This window comes from Anomaloglossus baeobatrachus, chromosome 1, assembly GCF_048569485.1.
Source record: "Anomaloglossus baeobatrachus isolate aAnoBae1 chromosome 1, aAnoBae1.hap1, whole genome shotgun sequence".
NCBI classification, from domain to species: domain Eukaryota; kingdom Metazoa; phylum Chordata; class Amphibia; order Anura; family Aromobatidae; genus Anomaloglossus; species Anomaloglossus baeobatrachus.
Genome location: NC_134353.1, coordinates 880,243,752 through 880,269,545, shown reverse-complemented (window position 1 = coordinate 880,269,545; position 25,794 = coordinate 880,243,752). Strand labels below are relative to the sequence as shown.

The 25,794-nt window shown below is 45.3% G+C and overlaps 1 protein-coding gene across 1 annotated transcript in view; it reads right to left on the bottom strand.

The window, feature by feature from the left end:
* Positions 1-15,746, bottom strand: part of NIM1K (NIM1 serine/threonine protein kinase) — a 97,982-nt gene extending 82,236 nt beyond the window's left edge. Inside the window, exon 1 of the mRNA XM_075326470.1 lies at positions 15,502-15,746. The gene's annotated coding sequence lies outside the window, so the exon portion shown is untranslated. The remainder of the gene's footprint in view (positions 1-15,501) is intronic.
* Between the last annotated feature and the right edge of the window lie 10,048 nt (positions 15,747-25,794).

Below are 25,794 nucleotides of genomic sequence, written 5' to 3'. Positions count from 1 at the left end.
TCAGTATCATCTCTATGCCGATGCCACACAGATCTACCTCTCTGGACCTGACATTACCTCTCTACTAACCAAAATTCCAAAATGTCTGTCTGCTATTTCATCCTTCTCTGCGCGATTCCTAAAGCTTAACATGGACAAAACAGAGTTCATTGTCTTTCCTCCTCCTCCTCACTCATCTCCTCCAACAAGCCTTTCCATCAAACTTGATGGTTGCTCACTCTCCCCAGTCTCACAAGCTCGTTGCCTTGGAGTAACCCTCGACTCTGCTCTATCCTTCAAGCCACACATCCAAGCCTTCTTCACCTCATAAAGACTATAACTCAAAAATATCTCCCGGATCCATGCTTTTCTTAACCAAGAATCAGCAAAAACATTAGTGCATGCCCTCATCATCTCCCGCCTCGACTACTGCAACCTTCTGCTCTCTGGCCTCCCTTCCAACACTCTTGCACCCTTCTAATCTACCCTAAACTCTGCGGCCCGCTTAATCCACCTCTCACCCCGCTATTTCCCAGCCTCGCCGCTCTGCCAATCCCTTCACTGGCTTCCCATCGCCCAACGACTCCAGTTCAAAACATTAACCATGACATACAAAGCCATCCACAACCTGTCTCCTCCTTACATCTGTGACCTAGTCTCCCGGTATCTACCTGCACGCAACCTCAGATCCTCACAAGATCTCCTTCTCTACTCCTCTTTTATCTCCTCTTCCCACAATCGCGTACAAGATTTCTCCCGTGCCTCCCCCATACTCTGGAACGCTCTACCTCAGCATATCAGACTCTCCCCTACCGTGGAAAGCTTCAAGACGAACCTCAAGACCCACCTCTTCCAACAAGCCTACAACCTACAATAACCCTCAGTCCAGTACACCACTGCGCAACTAGCTCTGTCCTCACCTATTGTACCATCACCCATTCCCTGTAGACTGTGAGCCCTCGCGGGCAGGGTCCTCTCTCCTCCTATACCAGTCTGTTTTGTACTGTTAATGATTGTTGTACATATACCCTCTTTCACTTGTAAAGCGCCATGGAATAAATGGCGCTATAATAATAAATAATAATAACAATACGGTAATAATAATAATGTGCTTTCTGAAAAATCTCAAAAAAACACTGAAAAATAGCCCGATTTCATACACAAGTTCTATCATCACTATTCCTTCTGTGAATAAAAATGGGGCTATTGGTACCTGTGTGTATATAATTTTTTATACTTTGTAACTAAAATAAACGATATCAGGTGATATAAATATACATGTGCCCATATAGTAGGCAGCATAAATCTGTGACATCCAGGCTAGGTTTGTACAAACATACAATTCTATGATACTACACTAGCTGGCACATGCAGATAATAAGTAAAAATTGTTTTTTCCCCTTTCCAAGGTGTCCAAGGACGTTAACAAGCACTATAATTCCCGAAAGTGTTGGCACCCTTGAAATGGTTCCACGAAGTATTTCTCCCAGAAAATTATTGCAATTACACATATTTTTTTATACACGTTTCTTTCCTTTAAAGTGTATTAGAACAACACAAAAAAAGAGAAAAAAGACCAATTGGACATAATTTCCCACAAAACTCAAAAAATTGGCAGGAGACTCAGGAGGACCCCACTGCTGACCTAGAGAAACAAAAAAGCTAGATTGCACTTTGACAAAATATACTTCAGTAAAAAATCCTTCTGAAAAAGCGCCTTGCTGACCTGATGAGAACAAGATAGAGCTTTTTTATGAAGCACATCATTCTACTGTGTTTATCAAAAACAAAATGAGGCACACAAAGAAAAGAACACAGTATCTATAGTCTTATATAGTTGAGGCTCACTGATGTTTTGGAGTTGTTTTTCTGTCTCTGGCACTGGGGGTCTTGACTGTGTGCAAGGTAGCATGAAATCTGAAGATTACCAAAGGATTTTGGGCTGCAATGTAATCCCCAGTGTCAGAAAGCTGGGTTTGCGTCCTAGGTCATGGGTCTTCCAGCAGGACAATGACCCCAAACATACTTCAAGAAGCCCCCAGAAAATAATCCAAACAAAGCTTTGGAGAGTTTTCAAGAGGCAGCAATGGATCTAAATCCCGTTGACACCTGTGGAGAGATCTTAAAATCGTTGCTGGGAGAAGACACCTTCAAATATGAGACCTGGATCAGTTTGCAAAAGAAGAGTCCAAAATTCCAGGTGAGAGGTGGAAGAAGCTATTGATGGTTATAGGAAGCGATTGATTGCAGTTATTTATTCCAAAGGGTGAGCAACCAAAAGTGGAGGGTGCCCACAATTTTGTCCGTTCCATTTTTGTATGAAATTATGTCCAATTTGCCTTTTTTTTCTCTGTTTTTATTTTGTGTTCTTCCAATACACACAAAGGAAATAAACATGTGTATAACAAAACGTGTGTAATTGCAATAATTTTCTGGGAGAAATACTTCATTTTCTGTAAAAAATTCAAAGGTACCCTGACCGTATATGAACGTGAATATATATGTAGATAGAAAGATTGATAAATATGTGTATACATACTGTGTATATACTATATAACTATATTCTAGAGGTGTATAGGATACTACTACAATGTGTAATCATTATATATGTCAATTATATGATAAAATTATGATCTATAAAACATTGTCCTATTCTAATTAGCCCATTCACAAATACTCAGGCAGATTTCATCAGTAATGTTCTCAGTACTAAGTCTGGGAGCGCCGTATACCGACAGCTGCTATTACATATACCCAGTTCTCTGTCAAGCAGCCATATCTTAATGTGCATCTGAATAAACACATTCCTGTAGCCCGGGGGAGGCGGGATGACGATCCCTCCACTAATTAGCTTATACAGTATACTTTGTGGGTGATTTATCATTTCTTACAGCACAAGCATTGATCTAATGAAAATATTTCACAAGCATGGGTTATGAAACCCCATGATAAACCACCCTCGCCATCATGGAAGGTGGAAATGAACAAATACTGGAGAATTAAATGCTCTTTTTTTAGAATTCGTGTCATTCCTCTATTATCCCTCCTGGAAATGTGTGTCATCATGAGGCATGGTACATTAAACGGTTATTCCTACACCAAGATCCTATCCCAATATGTAGTAGGTGTAATAATAATAATATAATCTAACACATCCAATAAGAAATGTAGTATAGTTCTCTGGTTATAGCCCTGCCTCTTACCTCATGGGCAGGGCATTGCATCTTAGGTATCCATGGTTATGAGTAACTAACTAAGGGCTCGGTTCCACTTGCGCATAGCTTCTGATGGGAGAGCATCAGAAATAATATGCTAATGACCCTCTGCTGCGGGTGTCAGACGAAGGTCATATGACTCCAAAAAAGTAAGATCGGCAGCACTCTGTGGCGGGAAAAGTTTTAATGTTGCCTCATAAAAAATTACCATAAAACCCTCTTAAAACTAAACTCTTAATATTGATATTAAAAGGTACAATACCACACTATGTGATCAAAGTGAATTAGTGCACAGAAGAGAGAGGGAATTAAATCCCTACAATGTCCGCTCCCTCCTGTGTTCTACCTAACCGTGGAGGTTGGCACCCTAAAGATACGTAGTGGCGCCCACACTCCTCGACGGCTGTCCCTGCTAATGACCCTATGAGCCCCTAGCCAAAAGATAAAGTGCAGTGCATGTAAATAAAGTGCAGTGCAAAAATATATATAAAGTGATACTGTGCCAAAATAGAGCTCATAAACAGCCTCAAATAATAAGAGGCCGCAATCGTATCTCAAATGAGAAACTCAATAATAGCAGGGACATAAAAACTTAGCTTAATACTGCCTCAGATCTGATCAGATCACAGCTGCGGAGAAGAGGGAGGGAGCACTTTCTCCCCATCTCCTCCGCGGCTTGTCTCCGCATACATTGCACTGCAGTCAGATGACATGTGAATACAGTGCGATGTTTCACACGCTGCCATAGACTTGTATGGGGGTGTGGGAGCCAAGATTCGCTGCCAAACGCAGCATGCTGCGATTCATTTCTCATGCCGATATGGACATTGCCCCATATTTTTCCACTGGTGCGAGTGCAATCTGATGTTTTATCAGATTGCACTCGTCCCTGCAAAACGCAAGTGGAACCGAGGCCTACCTGTCACTATATGAGTGGACGTAACCATGGATACTTAAGCTGCAATGCCCTGCACATGAGGTAAGAGACATAGCTATATCAGGAGAACTATACTACATTTCTGATTGGAGGTATTTGCTAATATTATTATTATTTCACCTATTACATATTGGGATAGGAGCTTGGAGATGGGAATACCCCGTTAAGCCTTGTCATTACTTTGAGGGGAGAATATCTCCATAATCTGCAACTGTGTGGAGACAGCAAATGGCAGCATAGATTACTTCTGGTTCTGTAGTGCAGATTTCTACCAGAGTCGGTGCACTGCCTCCTCTGTGCGATGCATAAAGTCAAACTGACACCTGCAGTGATGTAACCAACTGGCTCCTGTTGTCTAATGTAATTTATCTATACCATGAAGTCGTTTACTGGTTAACTATGAGATATGTACATTCAACAATAGGGCCTAGTTTGTTAAAAGTGTCCTAAACTAGAGTTGTTGCTAATAGCAACCAATTGGAGCTTAGCTTTCATTTCATAAACTGCTCTGGTGAAATGAAACCTGCGCTGTGATTGGTTGCTATGGAATATGAATGGGGTTGCTATGGAATATCAAGCCAGTTTTTCTTTAAGACTGGACTGTTTTGATAACTCTTCTAATGATCTCTAATTAAATGATTCACCTCCGGCTCCAGATAACATGTATTACAATTCATGAATGACACGCATTGTTCTAGATAATATCTAAAATCAAAAGGAGAGACTTTTAAGTCACTTTGGTGATGAAAGGGGTTATATTCTGTAATTAACATCAAAATCTGTACTCTATCACACAAATAAATAAAATTATTTTTTCTAGTGTGACGATGGCTTTAATAATATGTAAATGTACATGTCTTTATTATAATTGTTGACCTAAAAACTTTGGTCAATCTCGGATTATTAGAGTAAGTTTTTGTGAAGACCCTGATTATAAGGGACCTTCTCCTGGGACTCGTAGGGATCAGTTGTGGGGTAAATTAAGCCCCCAATACACATTAAAAATCTCTCCCGAATCCATGACTACCAGTAGCTCGTCAGAACCTAACCTAAGGCATCATGCAGACTACAATTTTTGATGTCCGTGTTCTGTGTCTGTACACATTGCCATCATAATCTAAGGTCATGATCGCATGACTGTAATTTTTGTGGACTTATTTAAATTTTTAATCACTCCACTTTTACCCCATTAAAAATAAAAATAAAGAAATAAAAAAAAAATTTTGGAGGGTATCGTCGCATTTATAAATATTTAGTTTGTTAAAATATTTAATTATTTAACTTATACAGTAAAAGCTGTAATGAGAAAAACATCTAAATGTCAGAATTGTGGGGTTTTGACCACCAATCTTGGCTTAAAAAATGTAACAAAATAAAAAATATCAAAATAAAAAGGCTCTTGAAGGAAAAAAGTAAAATTGCCCAACTCTCAATGGGTTAAAGGGACTCTGTCAGCAGCTTTCCGCAATGCAATCTTAAGACAGCATGCTGCAAGAGTTAAAACAATGAATTCAGCCCTGCATCTGTTATTCTACAGTCTTTTTTTTTATTTACCTGGAATATTAGTTTTAGGCTCTTATCTTTATCATTAGCGGCTCTCAGCAGCTCGTGATTAGCAGCTTCTGTTTATGGAAATGTACACTGAAAGCCTGGTGTTGGTGGGGACATCTCTCCCAGCACTGCTAAATACAAAGTCTAAAATCTTTCACTGTGTCAGAATGGCTGCAGCCACTAAAATTAAGTGATACATTGTTGAACTCTTTTGCCTACATTATGCTGCTCCTAAGGGTGCTTTCACACATCTGGTTTTTGCCATCAGGCACAATCCGGTGTAAAAACTGATGCAACAGATTAGGCGAAAAAACAGATGAGTTGCATTAGTTTTTCCATCAGTTCCTTCAGTTTTTGGACAGATCCATTGTGCTACTGAGCATGTTCAGTAGCAAAAAACGGATTCTGTCTCTCTAAAGCGTTGTATCCCGCATTACGATAGATCCGGTACCCATAGGCTTTCATTATACATGACGCCGGACGGCGCCAGATCTGGCGCAGTCCGTTTTTTTTGCCGCTGCCAAAAAACGTTGCATGCTGTATCCTTTCCGGCAGCTAGACACAGAAATTTTGTCGGATGTGGCGCACGCCGGATGCAACCCAAGGGCATCAGGCACAATCCGGCGCTAATACAATTCAATGAGGGAAAAAAACACATTCGGCGCCGGATCCGTTTAAGCCGGTATTCACCGGATTGTACCTAACGGCAAAAGCTTGATGCATGAAAGCACCCTTAGATGAGGTAGTCTGCTGACAGATTCACTTTAAGGAGATCATCAAAATGGCCTAGGGAAACTTATAGGCCATGCTAAGTTCCCTGGGAAATAATATATGCAAATTGCCTCTTAACAAAGAAAAATGAGTGATTCTGTAGTGCCACCTATTAGAGGGAGCAATCTTGGGAGTCAATATCAGCTCATTAAAGGGAATCTGATACCACATTTTATGTATCTAAAATATTAATATGGGCATACAGGTAATAGGCTGCTGAAAAAGTCATAGTTGTATGTGTCGTATCAGATGCCATGTTGGCGATAAATCATCTTTTATCGCTTTACGTAAATGAGCTCTTCCAGGCTATGGGCAGGAGAGTGCCCAAAAAAGAGCGCTGCTTCAGCGCTTCATTATGATATCCATCGCCTCCCATAGCGTCACTCTGTCGCTGTGACGTCAGGTCCTTGTCCGGAAATCTGGGGCATGCGCATTGTATTGCTTGTTGTTCCTCCTCAGTGTTTCGCCCCTCTATTGCACAGACTTCACGCTCTTTCTGCGCAGGTACCTGGGGGTCACTGGTACTTCCGCTCCTCTTCTCCGATGCACACAAACCTTGCACTGTACAAGTACCAGGGACCCCCAGGCACCTGCACAGAAGGAACGTGAAACTTGTGCCCATAGAAGAGCAGAGCACTGAAGAGGAGGAACGACGAGATATGCAATGAGCAGGAACTTGCGCAGAAGGATCATGATGCCTGTGCCCATAGTGGGGCAAAACACTGAGGAATGACAAGAGCTGCAACACACAGGTGGGAGATTTCCTGACAAGGACCCAACATCACACGAATAGAGCAAAGCTGATGGGAGGAGATGCATATGATAACAAAGTGAAGAGGCAGCGCTATCTTCCTGGAAATGTCCTACCCATAGCCTGGAAGAGCTCATTTACATAAAGCGATAAAAGATGATTTATCCACAACAACACATCTGATACGACAAATACAGCTATGACTTTTTTTTTTTTTTTTTTAGCAGTCTATTACTTGTATGCCCATAATAATACTTTTGATAAGTCAAATGTGGTAACAGATTCCCTTTATTGAGTTGATATTGACTTCCAGTATTGACACCTCTAATAGGTGGCACTAGAGAACCAGTTCTCTTCCTTTATTAAGGGGCTATGTACAATGTAATATTTCCCAGGGAACGTTGCATAGCACATGCAATCTGACTTACAATAAAAGACAAAATCACAATCTTCTACACAAGGAAAAGACCTCAAATTGCAAACTGCTGTTTTGGTATTATTGCCTCTCATCAGTGCAATTTAGAAGACGGGTTGACTTGGTGAGAGGCTTTTGGTTTAAAGGGTAAAGTTTCTCTTTGAAAGGAATCTCTCAGCAGGTTTGTGCTATGCAATCTGAAGACAAAATGCTGTAGGGGTTAAAACACAGATTTCAGTGATGTGTCTCTTATCAAGATGCTTGCAGTTGCTTACTTGCATTGATTGTTTTAGCACCAGGACCTTATCTTGCTTGGACTACATTGCCTTATACCTGGTAGTCTGACACTCCACCTTCTGTGATAAGCAGCTCACTGTCTATAGACATTGTACATAGAGAGTCTGGTGTGGGCGGGGGACGCTTTCTCAGCTCTGCTGCATTGCTAAATCTAAAAACTGATTTGTCAGAACTGCTGCACCCAGTAAACAAAGTGATACATTGTTGGATTCAGGGTCTTGTGGCCTACATCATGCTGCTCTCAAATGAGGTAGCAAAAACCTGCTGACAGATTCCCTTAAACAGTGTGCCAACAAAGCAACCACCCACAAATTGTGACTATATTATCAGATGCTTTATTGTGAAGACATTCTCCACTAGTTGTACAGCACAGAATACCTCCGCCATACAGTGCTGAGGAGTATAACTCAACTATATGTTTACTATAGATTTCTATATTTAAAGGGAGGTTTGCTATTCAGTTCATCTAGCAGGATGGTGTTTATGGATTGTGGAAAGAACCAGATCCGGGGTAACGAGGGGAGACCAGTGCCATCGTATCATCCCGATCAGAACTGCTTACACTGCTGTACTATGACTGAATAGAAAACCATTGTATCCAGTATAACGTTATTCTTCATCGTCAGCATCATGTGATTTCAGAGGCGTCACAAATTTATAGCAGGTGACAAATAAGTGATGAAAGGTAAACAGCAGCACAGAACAACTCTGGAAGCTGAGGCTGCTCGGATGTTGCTAGGTCATCACTTCCACTTTACCTATCATCACATACAGTACAGCAATGGTCGTCAGTGTGCTCCTCTAGATATTCAGAGAATATAACACCTAGTCAGTCTGCAAGAAGGGGCTTGTAGTTTTACAACTGCTTGGAGAGACAGATTTCATACCACTGCTATATATTATACTTTAACTATGACAGGTGCAGGTTCGGACTGGCCCACAGGGTGACAGGTGAATTCCCTGGTGGGCCACTCTGCAGGAGCTGGTCACCCATCACCAGTGTCAGACTGGGGCAGCAAGGGCCCACCAGTAAGATTGACTCTGGGGGCCACTGATCAACTACATGTAAATATTACATTCACAAATTTACCCATGCTTCTCTACAATATACTGGATAGTTTGTAAAATGAATGAGATGCCTCCTTTGTTTGTATTTAGTGAAACAAATGTATTGTGCCAAGTCCTGATTATGTTGGGGGGTAAGTGAAATATTACTACAAAGGGGCCCATCGGAGGATTCTCCTGCTCTCCTGTGGGCCAGTCCGAGTCTGCCCACCACCTTATAGGAATAATAGTTGGCACAATACACATGATTCGCTGTGTACTGACAATGGCGGCATCTCATCATTTATTTATCAAACTGCCCAATTTTTATATGGCAAATTTGTGAATGCGGATAATGTAATATATGTATGTAGCTGAACAGTGGCCCCCAAACTCAATGTTACTGGTGGGCCCTTGACACTCCAGTCTGACATTGTTGAAGGGGGATAGCATAAGTAAAATTACAAATGCTATTCTTGGGGTATCCATGAGTTCACCTGCACTGTACAATTTATTCAGATCACATTGTTCTATGTAAACTGTATTCATTGATATCGATCCACCATAGGTGATCAAAGCTTAATTGCCCCTGGACGTCCAGGATTCACGACATCATACAGTCATATGAAAAAGTTTGGGCACCCCTATTAATGTTAACCTTTTTTCTTTATAACAATTTGGGTTTTTGCAGCAGCTATTTCAGTTTCATATATCTAATAACTGATGGACTGAGTAATATTTCTGGATTGAAATGAGGTTTATTGTACTAACAGAAAATGTGCAAACCGCATTTAAACAAAATTTGACCGGTGCAAAAGTATGGGCACCTCAACATAAAAGTGACATTAATATTTTGAAGATCCTCCTTTTGCAAAAATCACAGCCTCTAGTAGCTTCCTGTAGCTTTTAATGAGTTCCTGGATCCTGGATGAAGGTATATTTGACCATTCCTGTTTACAAAACACTTCCAGTTCAGTTAAGTTTGATGGTCGCCGAGCATGGACAGCACGCTTCAAATCATCCCACAGATGTTCAATGATATTCAGGTCTGGGGACTGGGATGGCCATTCCAGAACATTGTAATTGTTCCTTTGCATGAATGCCTGAGTAGATTTGGAGCGGTGTTTTGTATCATTGTCTTGCTGAAATATCCATCCCCCTGCGTAACTTCAACTTCATCACTGATTCTTGCACATTATTGTCAAGAATCTGCTGATACTGAATTGAATCCATGCGACCCTCAACTTTAACAAGACTCCCGGTGCCGGCATTGGCCACACAGCCCCAAAGCATGATGGAACCTCCACCAAATTTTCCTGTGGGTAGCAAGTGCTTTTCTTGGAATGCCTTGTTTTTTTGCCTCCATGCATAACGCCTTTTTGTATGACCAAACAACTCAATCTTTGTTTCATCAGTCCACAGGACCTTCTTCCAAAATGTAACTGGCTTGTCCAAATGTGCTTTTGCATACCTCAGGCGACTCTGTTTGTGGCGTGCTTGCAGAAACGGCTTCTTTTGCATCACTCTCCCATACAGCTTCTCCTTGTGCAACGTGCGCTGTATTGTTGACCGATGCACAGTGACACCATCTGCAGCAAGATGATGCTGCAGGTCTTTGGAGGTGGTCTGTGGATTGTCCTTGACTGTTCTCACCATTCTTCTCTGCCTTTCTGATATTTTTCTTGACCTGCCACTTCTGGGCTTAACAAGAACTGTACCTGTGTTCTTCCATTTCCTTACTATGTTCCTCACAGTGGAAACTGACAGTTTAAATCTCTGAGACAACTTTTTGTATCCTTCCCCTGAACAACTATGTTGAATAATCTTTGCTTTCAGATCATTTGAGAGTTGTTTTGAGGAGCCCATGATGCCACTCTTCATAGGAGATTCAAATAGGAGAACAACTTGCAAGTGGCCACCTTAAATACCTTTTCTCATGATTGGATACACCTGCCTATGAAGTTCAAAGCTCAATGAGGTTACAAAACCAATTTAGTGCTTTAGTAAGTCAGTAAAAAGTAGTTAGGAGTGTTCAAATCAAGAAATTGATAAGGGTGCCCATACTTTTGCACCGGTCAAATTTTGTTTAAATGTGGATTGCACATTTTCTGTTTCAATACAGCGCACGTTGCACAAGGAGAAGCTGTATGGGAGAGTGATGCAAAAGAAGCCGTTTCTGCAAGCACGCCACAAACAGAGTCGCCTGAGGTATGCAAAAGCACATTTGGACAAGCCAGTTACATTTTGGAAGAAGGTCCTGTGGACTGATGAAACAAAGATTGAGTTGTTTGGTCATACAAAAAGGCGTTATGCATGGAGGCAAAAAAACAAGGCATTCCAAGAAAAGCACTTGCTACCCACAGGAAAATTTGGTGGAGGTTCCATCATGCTTTGGGGCTGTGTGGCCAATGCCGGCACCGGGAGTCTTGTTAAAGTTGAGGGTCGCATGGATTCAACTCAGTATCAACAGATTCTTGACAATAATGTGCAAGAATCAGTGATGAAGTTGAAGTTACGCAGGGGATGGATATTTCAGCAAGACAATGATCCAAAACACCGCTCCAAATCTACTCAGGCATTCATGCAAAGGAACAAATACAATGTTCTGGAATGGCCATCCCAGTCCCCAGACCTGAATATCATTGAACATCTGTGGGATGATTTGAAGCGTGCTGTCCATGCTCGGCGACCATCAAACTTAACTGAACTGGAAGTGTTTTGTAAACAGGAATGGTCAAATATACCTTCATCCAGGATCCAGGAACTCATTAAAAGCTACAGGAAGCTACTAGAGGCTGTGATTTTTGCAAAAGGAGGATCTTCAAAATATTAATGTCACTTTTATGTTGAGGTGCCCATACTTTTGCACCGGTCAAATTTTGTTTAAATGCGGTTTGCGCATTTTCTGTTAGTACAATAAACCTCATTTCAATCCAGAAATATTACTCAGTCCATCAGTTATTAGATATATGAAACTGAAATAGCTGCTGCAAAAACCCAAATTGTTATAAAGAAAAAAGGTTAACATTAATAGGGGTGCCCAAACTTTTTCATATGACTGTATGTGCTCCCATATGTGAACTTGAATCATCATGGAAAATAATATTTTCTAAGTACCGTGTAGCACTGTAAAATGTTCACTATAGATCAACACTATATACACACTGTATAGCAGTATTATGTGGCCACTCCAAGGTACAATTGTTTCTAATTGTACTGTATTAGACCATTTGCTTTTTCCCCCAAAAATAAAAAACGGATTTATTACTAATGACCAAAAATGTATGAAATTCCATTATGAGTTTGAATCTTGTGGATATAATGTGGATCATTTTTAAGTTTGATAATAAAACTGCGCCTGGGACCATATATGAACTGCTTGTGTGTTTTAAAAAGCTTGTAACCTCCTTTTGTGAGACTACATCCACAATTTTGATCTAGGATCTTCTGCGCTACTGTCTGCAATTTCGTCAGATCCAAAGGCAGCACTATTTTTGCCGTTAATATGATGGAACCATGACATGGCCCATTATAAGGCAATAGAGGTCTATTTTGTACCTCTCAGCTCTTGCAGACCCCTTTCACTGCATACAGATAAAGGGGTCCAGTATTGCATTGATACAGAAGGGTTAATATTTTTTTTATCCGTTCTTTGTTTAGTTTTTACCAGTCTTAAGTGGGCTTTACACGCTGCGACATCGCTAATGCGGAGTCGTTGGGGTCACGGAATTTGTGACGCACATCCGGCCGCATTAGCGATGCTGTTGCGTGTGACACCGATAAGCGATTTTGCATCGTTGCAAAAACGTGCAAAATCGCTCATCGGTGACATGGGGGTCCATTCTTAAAAATCGTTACTGCAGCAGTAACGAAGTTGTTCCTCGTTCCTGCGGCAGCACACATCGCTGCGTGTGACGCCACAGGAACGAGGAAGCTCTCCTTACCTGCCTCCCGACCGCAATGCGGAAGGAAGGAGGTGGGCGGGATGTTACGTCCCGCTCAGCTCCGCCCCTCCGCTGCTATTGGGCGGCGGTTCAGTGACGTCGCTGTAACGCCGCACGGACCGCCCCCTTAGAAAGGAGGCGGTTCGCCCGTCACAGCGACGTCGCCGGACAGGTAAGTATGTGTGACGGCTGTTGTGCGACACGGGCAGCGATTTTCCCGTGTCGCGCAACAGATGGGGGCGGGTACCCACACTAGCGTTATCGGGACCGATATCGCAGTGTGTAAAGTAGCCTTTAGTCTCATATTCAAGGTTTCATTTTGTTCTAATATTTTATTAGCTCATTTTCAATGTTCTGAGAAAACTGTGCTATGGGTTTTATACTACGAAAGCCATGATAAAGAAAAGTCAACATATTTCGGGGAAGGGGGCGTCTGGGGGAACGTCCAATGGAAACGTTGTATGCAGGGTTACATTTGGTTGTTAATGGCATAAGAAATCTATACACAGGAAAAATAAACAGAATTGATTTGCTCACTAGTATGCATTGCTTTCTCCGAGCACTCGTTATCTGGAAGGGCTAATGCAATTTGGACCTCATTGCTGATCCCGTAATCTGACTTTGGGCCAGTGACAAACAGCTACAACAGCAGTAAGCAAATTTGCAGAAGGCTAGCATGAAGCTCTTGGGATCTAGAATAAATGCAATACTTGGGCTATCCAGCTAATCGCTGAGACTCCTTCCCCCCACTGTACATAGGAATATGATATATTTCACACTGTATTGGATAGAAACTGGATTTTTTGACAGTAACAAACAATAAGGAAGGCACAACTGCCCCACAACATTCAGTACTTAAAAGGGTTGTCCAATACTTTTTCATTTATGGCTTAGACTTAAGGCCCTGTCACACACAGAGATAAATCTGCGGCAGATCTGTGGTTGCAGTGAAATTGTGGACAATCAGTGCCAGGTTTGTGGCTGTGTACAAATGGAACAATATGTCCATGATTTCACTGCAACCACAGATCTGCCAAAGATTATCTCTGTGTGTGACAGGGCCTTTAGGATAGGTCATCAATGTCTGATCGGCTGGGGTCTGACACCCGGCACCCCCGCCGATCAGCTGTTCTTGATGCCGGTGGCAGCGGCAGCAGGTATCCGGAGGTGCTCTGTCTTCCAATAACGGTTGCATCCAGGTACTGCACATCCACCTCCCACTCAAATCAATAGAAGGAGAATGTGCAGTACCTGGCTGCGTCCGCTATCAGAAGATGGAGCAGTGTCGAAACATTTCCGGCTACCTGCTTCCGCCACCGGTATCGAGAACAGCTGATCGTTGGGGGTGCCGAGTGTCAGACCCCGGCCGATCAGACATTGATGACCTATCATAAGGATAGGCTATAAATGTTAAAGTAGTGGACAGCCTCTTTCAAAAGCCTCCACCATGATTCTACCATATTAAACCCATACTAAAAACTTAGGCATACCCCTTGCAAATTGTCATGAACCTAAATCATAGAATGGGACACTATCTTCCTTAGGTGCTATACAGGGGTATAGTCAATGCTCTGCACTGTACTGTTATAGGTTCAATCACTACCATTGTATAGTGGGCGGCCATGGCATCATTGTTAGTAATTTTTAGAGATATGAATACACTATTTGGCCAGTCCAATATTACAGTGTAGAAAATTCCCACTTAAGACATTGGGTTGAATGTTGTATATTTGAGGTGGATCTGCTGGACTTGTGATGTGCCTCAATGCTTGATTATAAAGGCAATGTTCACATTTGAAGACTAGGAAGAGCCTCCATTTACAATGATGTCAGATATGACTGCGATGGTAGCCCTGTAGGCACCATTATTCTTATCGTCAATGTGATGGACCCCAATATGCCACTTCGGATCAAACATCAATCCTTTTAACACTTGTAGATGAAGGGCGCTGAGTATGGGATGCTCCTTTACGCAGATTTAATTCTTCTTATGCGATAAAATCTTTAGCGATCTATCAGGACCAGGATTGTGTTACGGATGGGATATACTATAAACTACTAAATACTAATATATACTATAAACTACTAAACACATATATATTTTATCCAAAAGGGTCAGGCTTTATAAGGTCAACTCTTACCTAGAAAGTTAGACTCTGTAAACTAAGACCTACATGTCCTGCACATTTCAGGGGCTACATAGACCCCATAGATGTACCTAGCTCATGTGATGGGCATGCAGTCCTACAAATCTGCCTTGTCCAGGGGTGCGCAGAACGCAAAATATAAGAACCTGCGCTTAGTTTGTGTAAGTTAGTCGCATTCTGGACGATCCCTCAATCACCTTCCCAGACGATGACCGATAGGGTTTTATTGATTAATATATCATCTTTGCAGAACCCTCTAACAATCAAATGTGCTGAACCGCTAATCCATGCTATATATTAACTACGTCACCAGCTCGGAGACTCCGGCAAAGGGAAATTAAAGAAAAAACCCACATATGACATATACCCAGCGCATTTCATGGTACTATGGATCACAGACACAAGCAGCAATCTGAATAGAGATATAGCAAGAGCCGTGTATATCATTACCTTGTGCTGCTACATTGCTGGTGGTCTTTGGAGCGGGGGGTCTTGAGCAGGCGGTGCTTTATGTAACCACCGACATGCACGAAGGCTTCATGTGTTGTTGTTGTTCCTGATGATTTTCCTAATATTCTGCACCAGGGCAGCTGTTTTCCAATTTGCAAAGCCATCCATTCTAGAAAAACAGGGAGGATCTCTCTGAATGGGAATGGTGCGTTAGCAAGAAGGAGGGTGGCTGACCGCAGACCCTCATCCCCCTGGGGCTGTGTTTGTGGTGGGAGGTGGAGGAGCTGGGACTATAGCTATGGCAACTAGAAGGAATTAGCAAATCTAATGCTTTCTATTTCAGGTAGAAACTAAGGTGGCTTTGGAGTCCTGAGATGTATTATCTCTGCAGATCCTATTAGTTTTACCTTCTCTTTTCGTGCAGTTTGTTATGTAACAATCTGATGTATAATTCTAAGCAGGTTTTTTTCCTTTTTTTTCTTTGCTTCCTGCCTACAGGATTTTTACTGAAAGTAGTTTCTCAATAGAATGTAAGGGATTGAACGAATGGAGCAGATTTAGAAATAATTTACCCTTCAATATTTTGATTTGATTTCTATCGCATTTATTTTTTATTTGGGTGTGTGGGTGTGGGGGGGGGGTGTTTTTCTCGAAACATTGTAAAAGCATTAAAGAGGTTGTCCACTACTTTTCCATTTATAGCATATCCTTAGGATAGGTCAACAAGGTCTGATTGTCCGGGGTCTGACAACCGCCACCCCCGCTGATCAGCTGTCCCCAGTGCCGTTGTCAACAGCAGTGACTCGCCCATGGGGCCTCAGGGCTACTCGTCACCAGACCAGTGGTATTTGGGGTTGCTGTGAATGGCATGACCTGGCTCCGTGACCCCGTCCGTGTCAAAAAAGGGTGCAAGGTGACAGGCATGGGGGATGATGGGGGTTTGCTTTGCAGTGCCACCCGTGGTATGCGGCCAAAGACCAGCCGCCGCTGCGAGATGTTGATCTCCTCCGGGCGGATGGTAACGCAGCTCAGATGGTCCAGCTCCCCACAGGCAGAGCTAGGCCCCAGAGAGGATGATGGTGGGGGTAGCGGCCAATAGCGCCAGAGCACGTGGCGACGGCGACGGCAATGACGGGACAACACCAGGATTGTGGACCAAATTCTTTTACTCACTGTCAGGTCAACACCCTTGGAGTACCGTTTTCTGCTGTGATGGGCCCCAGCCGATCCTGTATGATTCAGAGGCCACCACCGGTGTTGTGGAGTGTGAGACCTTCCTTCCTTACGCTCTGTAGTGTGTATGCCCGTGGCGTGAAGCTGTTTGGGGACCCCAGTGTCCTTGGGTTTAGTTCCCGTCCCATTCGCAGGCAGCGCGAATCACATATGGGCCCAACCATGGTCTTGACTCCTGACTCTACATGCTGCTGTGCCCCGGGACATCTGTGGTGGGCAATGGGAAATGATATCCCCCTTCCCGGCAGATTCTGATGGCGCAACGGGGCGTGTACGCCGCCCTAGGGCTCTGCATCCTAACTGTGCAGGTCTCGAAGGGGCTCTTAGGGCTGCTTCTCACTTGCGAGTTTCTCGCAGTAGAGCAATGCGAGAAAATCTCGCATTGGAATCGGACACATGTTAGTGAATGATTCAGCTCGCATTTGCGATTTTTTTTCTCAGTCCAAATCGGACTGATAAAAAAATCGCAGCATGCTGCTTTTTTGCGAGTTTCTACTGCGAGTCTCTCCAATGCAAGTCTATGGGAGCGTGTAAAAAATCGGATGTCACGGGATGGCACTCACACCATCCTAGTGACATCCGATTTTCTAAATACATTTCTCGCATGTTTCCTATAACACTGGAAACGAGTGATGTCTCACAATGTCTGTCAATCACTATTCTCTGTCAGTCAGTCTCTCCCTCTGGCTCTCTATTCTCTGTCGGTTGGTCTGTCGGTCGGTCACTATCTCTGTCCCTCACTCTCTGTCCATGTCGGTCTATCCCTCTCCCCCCTCTCTCATACTCACCGATCACCAGCGCGGCGATGCACGGCATTCACACTGCTCTGGCGGCTTCTCCTCTTTTGAAAAAGCCGGCCGCTCATTATTCAATCTCGTATTCCCTGCATTCCCTGCCCACCGGCACCTATGATTGGTTGCAGTCAGACACGCCCCCACGCTGAGTGACAGCTGTCTCACTGCAACCAATCACAGCAGCCGGTGGGCGTGTCTATGCTGAGCAGTAAAATAAATAAATAATTAAAAAAAAACGGCGTGCGCTCCCCCCCAATTTTAATACCAGCCAGATAAAGCCATATGGCTGAAGCTGGTATTCTCAGGATGGGGAGCTCCACGTTATGGGGAGCCCCCCAGCCTAACAATATCAGCAGCCACCCAGAATTGCCGCATACACTATATGCGACAGTTCTGGGACTGTACCCGGCTCTTCCCGATTTGCCCTGGTGCGTTGGCAATCGGGGTAATAAGGAGTTAATGGCAGCCCATAGCTGCCACTAAATCCTAGATTAATCATTGCAGGCATCTATGAGACACCCCCAATGATTAACCTGTAATTTAAAGTTAATAAACACACACAGTGAAAAAATCCTTTATTTGAAATAATAAACAATAACAAAGACCCTCGTTCACCACTTTATTAAGTACGCAAAAAACCCATCCTTGTCCGACGTAATCCACGGAGGTCCCTCGATGCTCTCAGCTCTGCTACATGAAGGTGACAGGAGCTGCAGAAGACACCGCCGCTCCTGTCACCTCCACGCAGCAACTGAGGTGAGTATCGTGATCAGCTGATGATGTCAGTCAGGTTACTCGCGGACACCGCTGGATCCTCCAACAGTGACAGCAAGTCGCCCGAGTGACAGCGATGAAGTCACAGGTGAGTTGCGGTCACGGGGGGAGGATCCAGCTGGCCGCGGGTAAAATGAGTGACAGCGGCGCTAATCGCGCTGCTCAATTCAGTCACTCAGGGGATTAGCGGTCACCGGTAAGTCCTTCACGGGTGACCGCTAATCAGGACAGAGACAGAGCCGGGGCATGACAATGAAGTCGGGTGAAGTTCTGATCGTGCGGCTCTGTCTGTGTCTGCTGTCATCTGCCATTCAGCTCTGCTTCATGGCTGTCTGTGGCTTCTGTCAGCAGCCATGTAGCAGAGCTGAATGGCAGATGACAGCTGCTGAGAAAAAAAACGATCACACACGGATCACACACGCATTGCACACGCACTGCAATCATGAGAAAAATCTCAGGATTGCAGTGCAGTTGCATTGCACTCTGACCTAACGTGAACTAAAATCAGCCGAGTTTTTTTCAGCCAACTCGGACCGATTTTACTTGCATAGATGTGTTTCCAGCCTTAGGCTCAGTCTCTTTGAAGAAGCTCTCAAGCACGCCCATACTTCTCCTGTGTCTCAGACTGTTCTGAAGTAAAAGTCTGTGTGTTCCTCACTTCCCTTGTGCTGCCCCCACCTTCCTGATGACTCATTAGTGGCTGGGGAAGTCCCATTGCCATGGTGACCACCTTTAGCCCAATTCCTCGGCACAACACACAGCTATGCCACAGCAGCAGACAGACGGAAATGCCCCGCCTTCTGATAGGGGCCTGGTCTGGTACTGCACATCCGCCTCCCATTCAAATTAAAAGGAAGCAGAAGTGCAGTACCCGCCCGCTATCAGAAGGCAGGGCGGCTTCACAACTGAGCATTTCCAGCCGCCACTGCTGGCATAGACAGCAGCTGATTGGCGGGGGTGCGAAGTGTTGTAGTAGGGGATTGTTTATTTTTTTATTTTACTTTTGTAACAACAGCTTTGCTTTAGTCCATGAGTTGTGTCTGGCATTACAGCTCGAATAAATTGACTTGATAGAGGCTGAGCTGCTACTGACAATTCATAATGGGGCATATTTACTATTTCTGTCTAACTTGGGGATAATATGAAGATTAATAGGGTTAGGAAGGTGTCTGGCTGCTGTTCTGAAAGTGTGGCAACCACGAGGAAGGTAGCCCCCAGTTTCAGTCATAAAGGCATTGCTGTCAGTCAACGTTGCTTACAGCCAGAACCGCTTTCAGTCATGGGGCGGCCGGACACTCCCTAACAATGTACAGATTAACCCTATGTCTGCAGATCAATTGTATTATCTGACATGACAGGTTCCCTGTACAATACAACTAATTTATCAGTGTCTTATGCAGTTTGTTAAATATATAATTTAAAGGGCATCGGTCACCAGGTTCTTGTTACCCTATCTGAGAGCAGCATGACATAAGGGCAGAGACCCTGGTGATTCCAATGATGTATCACTTAACTTATCACTTAGTTTTGATAAAATCACTGTTTAATCTGTTGCAGATCTATCAGTTCTCTGAATGAGCTTTGTATAACTCTGCCTACACCATGGATTGACTGCTTTCTGCCTATGCACAGTGTACATGTCGCGGGCGGAGGTGGCTCGAGCGATGGGCCGGATCCCGGGGACTCGAGCGGCGTTCCTCGCCCGTGAGTGAAAGGGGATTGGTTTTTGGGATAGTTTATTGTCCATGACGCCACCCACAGTTGTGGTGATTTGTTGACACCACCGCTGCTCTGTATGGGGATCCCGGGAGTGATGGTATGGAGCAGCTAGATGTTAGTCCTCCCCTCCGTGGGTAGGGGGGTTGGTTGTCCCGGGGCCCAGTGATGAGGTGGGTGATGCAGGGCTTGGTGGGGTGCAGGGACGCGGGGTCAGCGCTGTGCCGCACGGCACTGTGGTACTCACTCAGCCTGAGACGCTGACACAGTTCTCGGTAAAACACACGGCTGGAAAGACGGTTCCCACGGACGGCTGCACTTGCTTTTCCCCAGTAGTTGACGGTGACGGTCCCTTTTCCTGCACCTAAGATGATGATGGTTTCGATAGGTTCCCACCGGTAACCCGCTCCCCGGCTTGGATATGGGCCGGAGGAGCCCTACTTTGCCCGCAGGCGCTGGCCCTGAGAAACTGGTGCCCTGGCGGTGGCGGTGTCTCTCTGTAACGGTTGGACTGTTGCCTTCAATCGGGACTTGCTTGTTGGGAGACCCAGAGGTCCCCTTCACTAACGGATTTGGCAAATTCACGGCGACTCCTAGCCTTGCCGGGATCCGAAAGGCCCCTGCCACTGGTGCTGACTGTTCTTCGTATACCGCTCCGGTACCGCCGGGCCACCACCCGTCCGCGGTCCTTTCGGCAACCTCCAAACAGCCACCCCTGCAGACAGTCACCGCCGTCTGCTGACCTTGCTGTCTCAGTCCGGGGCACACACCCGGACCAGCTTCAGGCTGTCTTAACTGTCACTTTCCCTTTCTTCAGCTCCTCTCCTTTGCTCCTCTACCACTTCACTTCCTTCTACTTTCACTAACTTCTCTTATCTGCCTGGTTCTCCCGCCTCCAGGGCTGTGAAATCGGTGGGTGGAGCCAACCGCCTGGCCCACCCCCTGGTGTGGACATCAGCCCCTGGAGGAAGGCAACAAGGATTTTTGGTTAGCCTTGGTGTTCCTAACTGGGGTGTAGGGTGTGGTGGTGTTATGACCTGTGACCCCTGGCTTGCCCAGGGCGTGACATACACAAAGAAAACTGTCAATCAGTGGTGTGGCAGAGGTATGCAGAGCTCATTTTTATGGATGACTACATGGCAGCAGGTTTACTAGTCCTCTACTGATAATCTCTTTTCAAAATTACAGCAAGCAACCCAGTAGGTTAAACAAAAATCAGGGTATTTGTCACTACATTATGCTGCTCTCAGATTAGTTGGAAAATAATGTCAGATTCCCTTTAAGGCTCAATTCAGATGTCTGTGAAGCACAGTCAGTGTATGACCAAGATGCATGGACTGGAAAAGTGTCTCAAGACCTGAACTCAACAGTGTCATAGGCATATTCATACATCATTGTACATGTGTTTCATGGATGTCGAAATTCAACTTACGGCAGAGGTTGGCAAAGAGTGGCCTGCAAGCCACATCTAGCCCCTTAGCTGCTCTTATCAACACGTCTGGCATCCTCTCTCAATTTCACCGGTATCTGTAATTTGAAGGCGCAGGTACGGTGAATATAATGGCTGAGGAGGGAGCCGTCGACTCCCTCTACCACCATTGAGCCTGTGAGACTAAAGGTCCAGTCACACTAAGCAACTTACCAGCGATCCCAACAACGATAGGGATCGCTGGTAAGTTGCTAGGAGGTTGCTGGTGAGCTGTCACACTGCGACGCTCCAGCGATCCCACCAGCAACCTGACCTGGCAGGGATCGCTGGAGCGTGGCTACACGAGTTGCTGGTGAGCTCACCAACAACCAGTGACAAGCCCCCAGTCTCCTAGTTACAGCACACATCAGGTTAATTAACCCGATGTGTGCTGCAGCTAAATGTGCACAGAGCAGGGAGCAGCGCACAATGCTTAGCGCTGGCTCCTTGCTCTCCTAGTTACAGCACACATCAGGTTAATTAACCCGATGTGTGCTGCAGCTAAATGTGCACAGAGCAGGGAGCAGCGCACAATGCTTAGCGCTGGCTCCCTGCTCTCCTAGTTACAGCACACATCGGGTTAATTACCTGATGTGTGCTGCAGCTACATGTGCACAGAGCAGGAGCCGGCACTGACAGTGAGAGGGAGGAGGCTGGTATCAAAGGTAAATATCGGGTAACCAAGGACAGGGCTTCTTGATTACCCGATGTTTACATTGGTTACCAGCCTCAGCAGAAGCTGGCTCCCTGCTCACTGCACATTAGTTGTTGCTGTCTCGCTGTCACACACAGCGATCTGTGCTTCACAGCAGGACAGCAACAACTAAAAAATGGCACAGGACATTCAGCAACAACCAACGACCTCACAGCAGGGGCCAGGTTGTTGCTGGATGTCACACACAGCAACATCGCTAGCAACGTCAAAAAAGTTGTTCGTTACCAGCGATGTTGCTAGCGATGTTGCTTAGTGTGACGGGGCCTTAAGGCTGAATGCAGCAGGTGAAATTACATCACTAGATGGAGCCTGTTGTGTGAGGAGCCTAAGTCTACCAGCCACGCACCGGAGCGGCACATCGGAGAGAGCACAGTTAGGTGAGTAGGGGAGAACATGATGAATTGTACTTGTGTAGGGGACATCATACTGTGGAAGGATATTATACTGGAGTGGGGGCATCATATTGTGTGTGGTGGGAGCTATGGGGTCCACTATATTGTGTGCCTGAGGGCTATGGATCCATTATGCTATGTGTGTGGACTATGGGGTTCATCATAGTGTGTGAGGAGGTATGGAATTCATCATACTGTGAGTGCGACTGTGGGGTTCATTATGCTGTGTCTGGGGATCTGTAGGGTTCATTATGCTGTGTGTGTGGGCTGTGGGGTCCATTATTTTGTATCTTGGGAGCTGTGGGGATGATCATACTGTGTACGAGGAAAATTTGGGACATGATACTGTAAGGGTGTGACTAGGGCCATTATATTGTGTGTGAGGACATCATACTGTGTGGAGGGAGCTGTTGATCAAAGCATCAAAGGATGCATAATAGATGCAAAATCTAATATATAAAGCTGAGTGTGTGTGTGTGTGTGTGACTGCCAGGACCCCAACAAATCCTCCCCCTCCCCTTTAAGAGACACCACGACACAATTTTTCTTTGAAAACAAAACTTTTTTTATTTAACTTTTTCTTTGGAGAGTCAAAGGAAAACAATACTCTCATCTTTTGGGATAAAATTATGGTCACAGCTCTCCAAAACAGGCGTTAAACCAGCCAAATATACCAGGGGTTTAGGTAAAGTACCGCCACTCGGCCGTCCGGTGCGGGTGTTTCACCTCCATTTCTCCTTAATTCCGACCCCTTCCGCTGCTGTGACTTGATAATACCAAACAACCGAAAAAGCTCACATCTCCTTTCAACAAAAAACCTTAAAAAGAGGGGAGGGTGGGCGGGAAACTGGTCCGGGTCCTCAGAGAGAGTGGCCAGGAAAAACTCCCTTGATCCTGTGCAGCAAGCTGCGGAGGGAGGAACCAATGACGCTTCAGTGGGAGGAGTGACAGAGTCTAGAGGTCTCTTAAAGGGGGATCACCTATTTTTACAGGAAGGGGCCAGCAGTCAGGGGGCAGCATCCACATTCGGGCTGCAGTGCCCCACAGACTGCCAGGACCCCAACAAATCCTCCCCCTCCCCTTTAAGAGACACCACGACACAATTTTTCTTTGAAAACAAAACTTTTTTTATTTAACTTTTTCTTTGGAGAGTCAAAGGAAAACAATACTCTCATCTTTTGGGATAAAATTATGGTCACAGCTCTCCAAAACAGGCGTTAAACCAGCCAAATATACCAGGGGTTTAGGTAAAGTACCGCCACTCGGCCGTCCGGTGCGGGTGTTTCACCTCCATTTCTCCTTAATTCCGACCCCTTCCGCCAAGGAGCAGCAAATCAACGAGCTGCGACCCCACCCACCATGGACTGGAGCGCTTGCACGACACCCTCACGGATTCCTGCCAAGAACAACTCCTGACCCCTATCATTCAGATGCACTCCATCCGCCCGCAGGTAAGCCGTATTATCACCCTCCAGCTGGTGATGGCGGACGACCACCCCGTTTTTGAACCGTATAAATTTTGAGATACGCTGATTCAGCGTACGCCGGGTTCGTTCCATGGCGAAACCTTCCTTAGCGCCATGCCAAACAAGCCGCGGAATCACCTCGGACCAAACCAGCTTCATTTGAGGGAAGAAACAGGGGAATTTGTCCATATCAGACCGCATAAGGGTCAGTAACTCAGCCAACGGAAACGAAACCAGGTCGTTACCCCCGGCGTGTATCACCAAAACCACTGGGGAGGAGACCATCCTTGCTATCGTGACCACTTCTGGTAAAACTTGCGGCCAGGACAGGCCCCTGATACCTCTCCAGTTTACGTCGGTGTCAAGTAATCCCAAGGACCGGCCACCAGGTCGGGAGTCCGCTCTCCGAGCCGCCCAGTACACAAACGAATGACCTAGGATCCACACACTCGGACGGCTTGTATCTGAAAAGAAAACAATGTCAAACCACAGACAAAAACAGATGAACAGGTACCTTCACCCTTGCAATGCTCCCGCTAACCACATCCCGCAAGAGCGACTCATGAGCTCCCAAACCACACCGGCGTGCTCCAGTTACACCACCTAATCCAAGACGAAGGCCTGCTCTGCAGTGCCTGCGTTTAAGACCAGCTCAGGGCGAATGTATCTCATGAAGCACCTGGAACGCCATCTTCCAACCCGCTGGATTTCCGAATCTTGCATACCTGCCCGTGAAGCCTCCGTGGCAGCCCCGATACGGAAAGAATGAGTCCCGAATTCAGACGCTGGCAGGCCAAGATGGATCAGAATGCGCCGCAAAAAATTTAAAAACTGCCCCGCTAATAGGGGGGAACCGTCCTCATGTGTGAAAAATTGCGGCCCATCGGTTCTGATCGCTAGAAAAGACCTAACAAGAGCTCCAGGGCACACTGGGCCTGGGATAGAAAACAGGGGAAACCATGTTCCCCTGCTTTCCTGATCCGTCTTAGATTTACGCAAGCGTACTCGCAACCCGTCGCCACATACTAAAACATCGTCCCGTCGTAAGCCACCAATGTCTCCCCGTGCCTTCGGTACAAGTTCCCCGACCCGAAGGGCCCCGAAAAATGCAGTTCCAAAAGCCGCAGCAAACAGAGTGAATTCGTATGAAGAATTACACAAAACCTTTGCCCCATTGATTAATTCAGCCAACAGTTGAAAAGAGATGGGCCTTCTACGGTCAATCCTAATGTCACTTCTTCTCCAGCCCTTCAGGACTTGGTGCACCAAAAAGGACTTTGTAACATCTGGCCAGTTCCTGAGTTTAAAGTTAAACGCTATGCCCGATAGCCGGTTACGTGTAACCGCCCCGGATGCCCGCCAGTTGTGCAGGGACACCAAATACCTCAGTGTAAGCTGTAATAAAGTGTCGCCCGAAGGCGCACCAGAAATTTCCCCCACCGACTCGCACCAATTGTTCCATGCCTTACCATAGGCCCTCCAAGTCGACGGGGCCACTGAGGAATGGATCATCGGAATCAGCTGAGCGGGACATCCCACATCCCTGCTGGGCACACCAAACCTTGAACCTCCGCTGATGGATGCAACTCCCGGAATCTCTGAAATTGAAAACGCGACAGGGCGTCCGCCATGTTATTTCTGCAACCAGGAACATGCTTCGCTTTAAAACAAACGTTTATTGATAAGCATTTTAAAACTAAGAATCTGATCAGGCTGATGACTGGGGGGGAAGAGG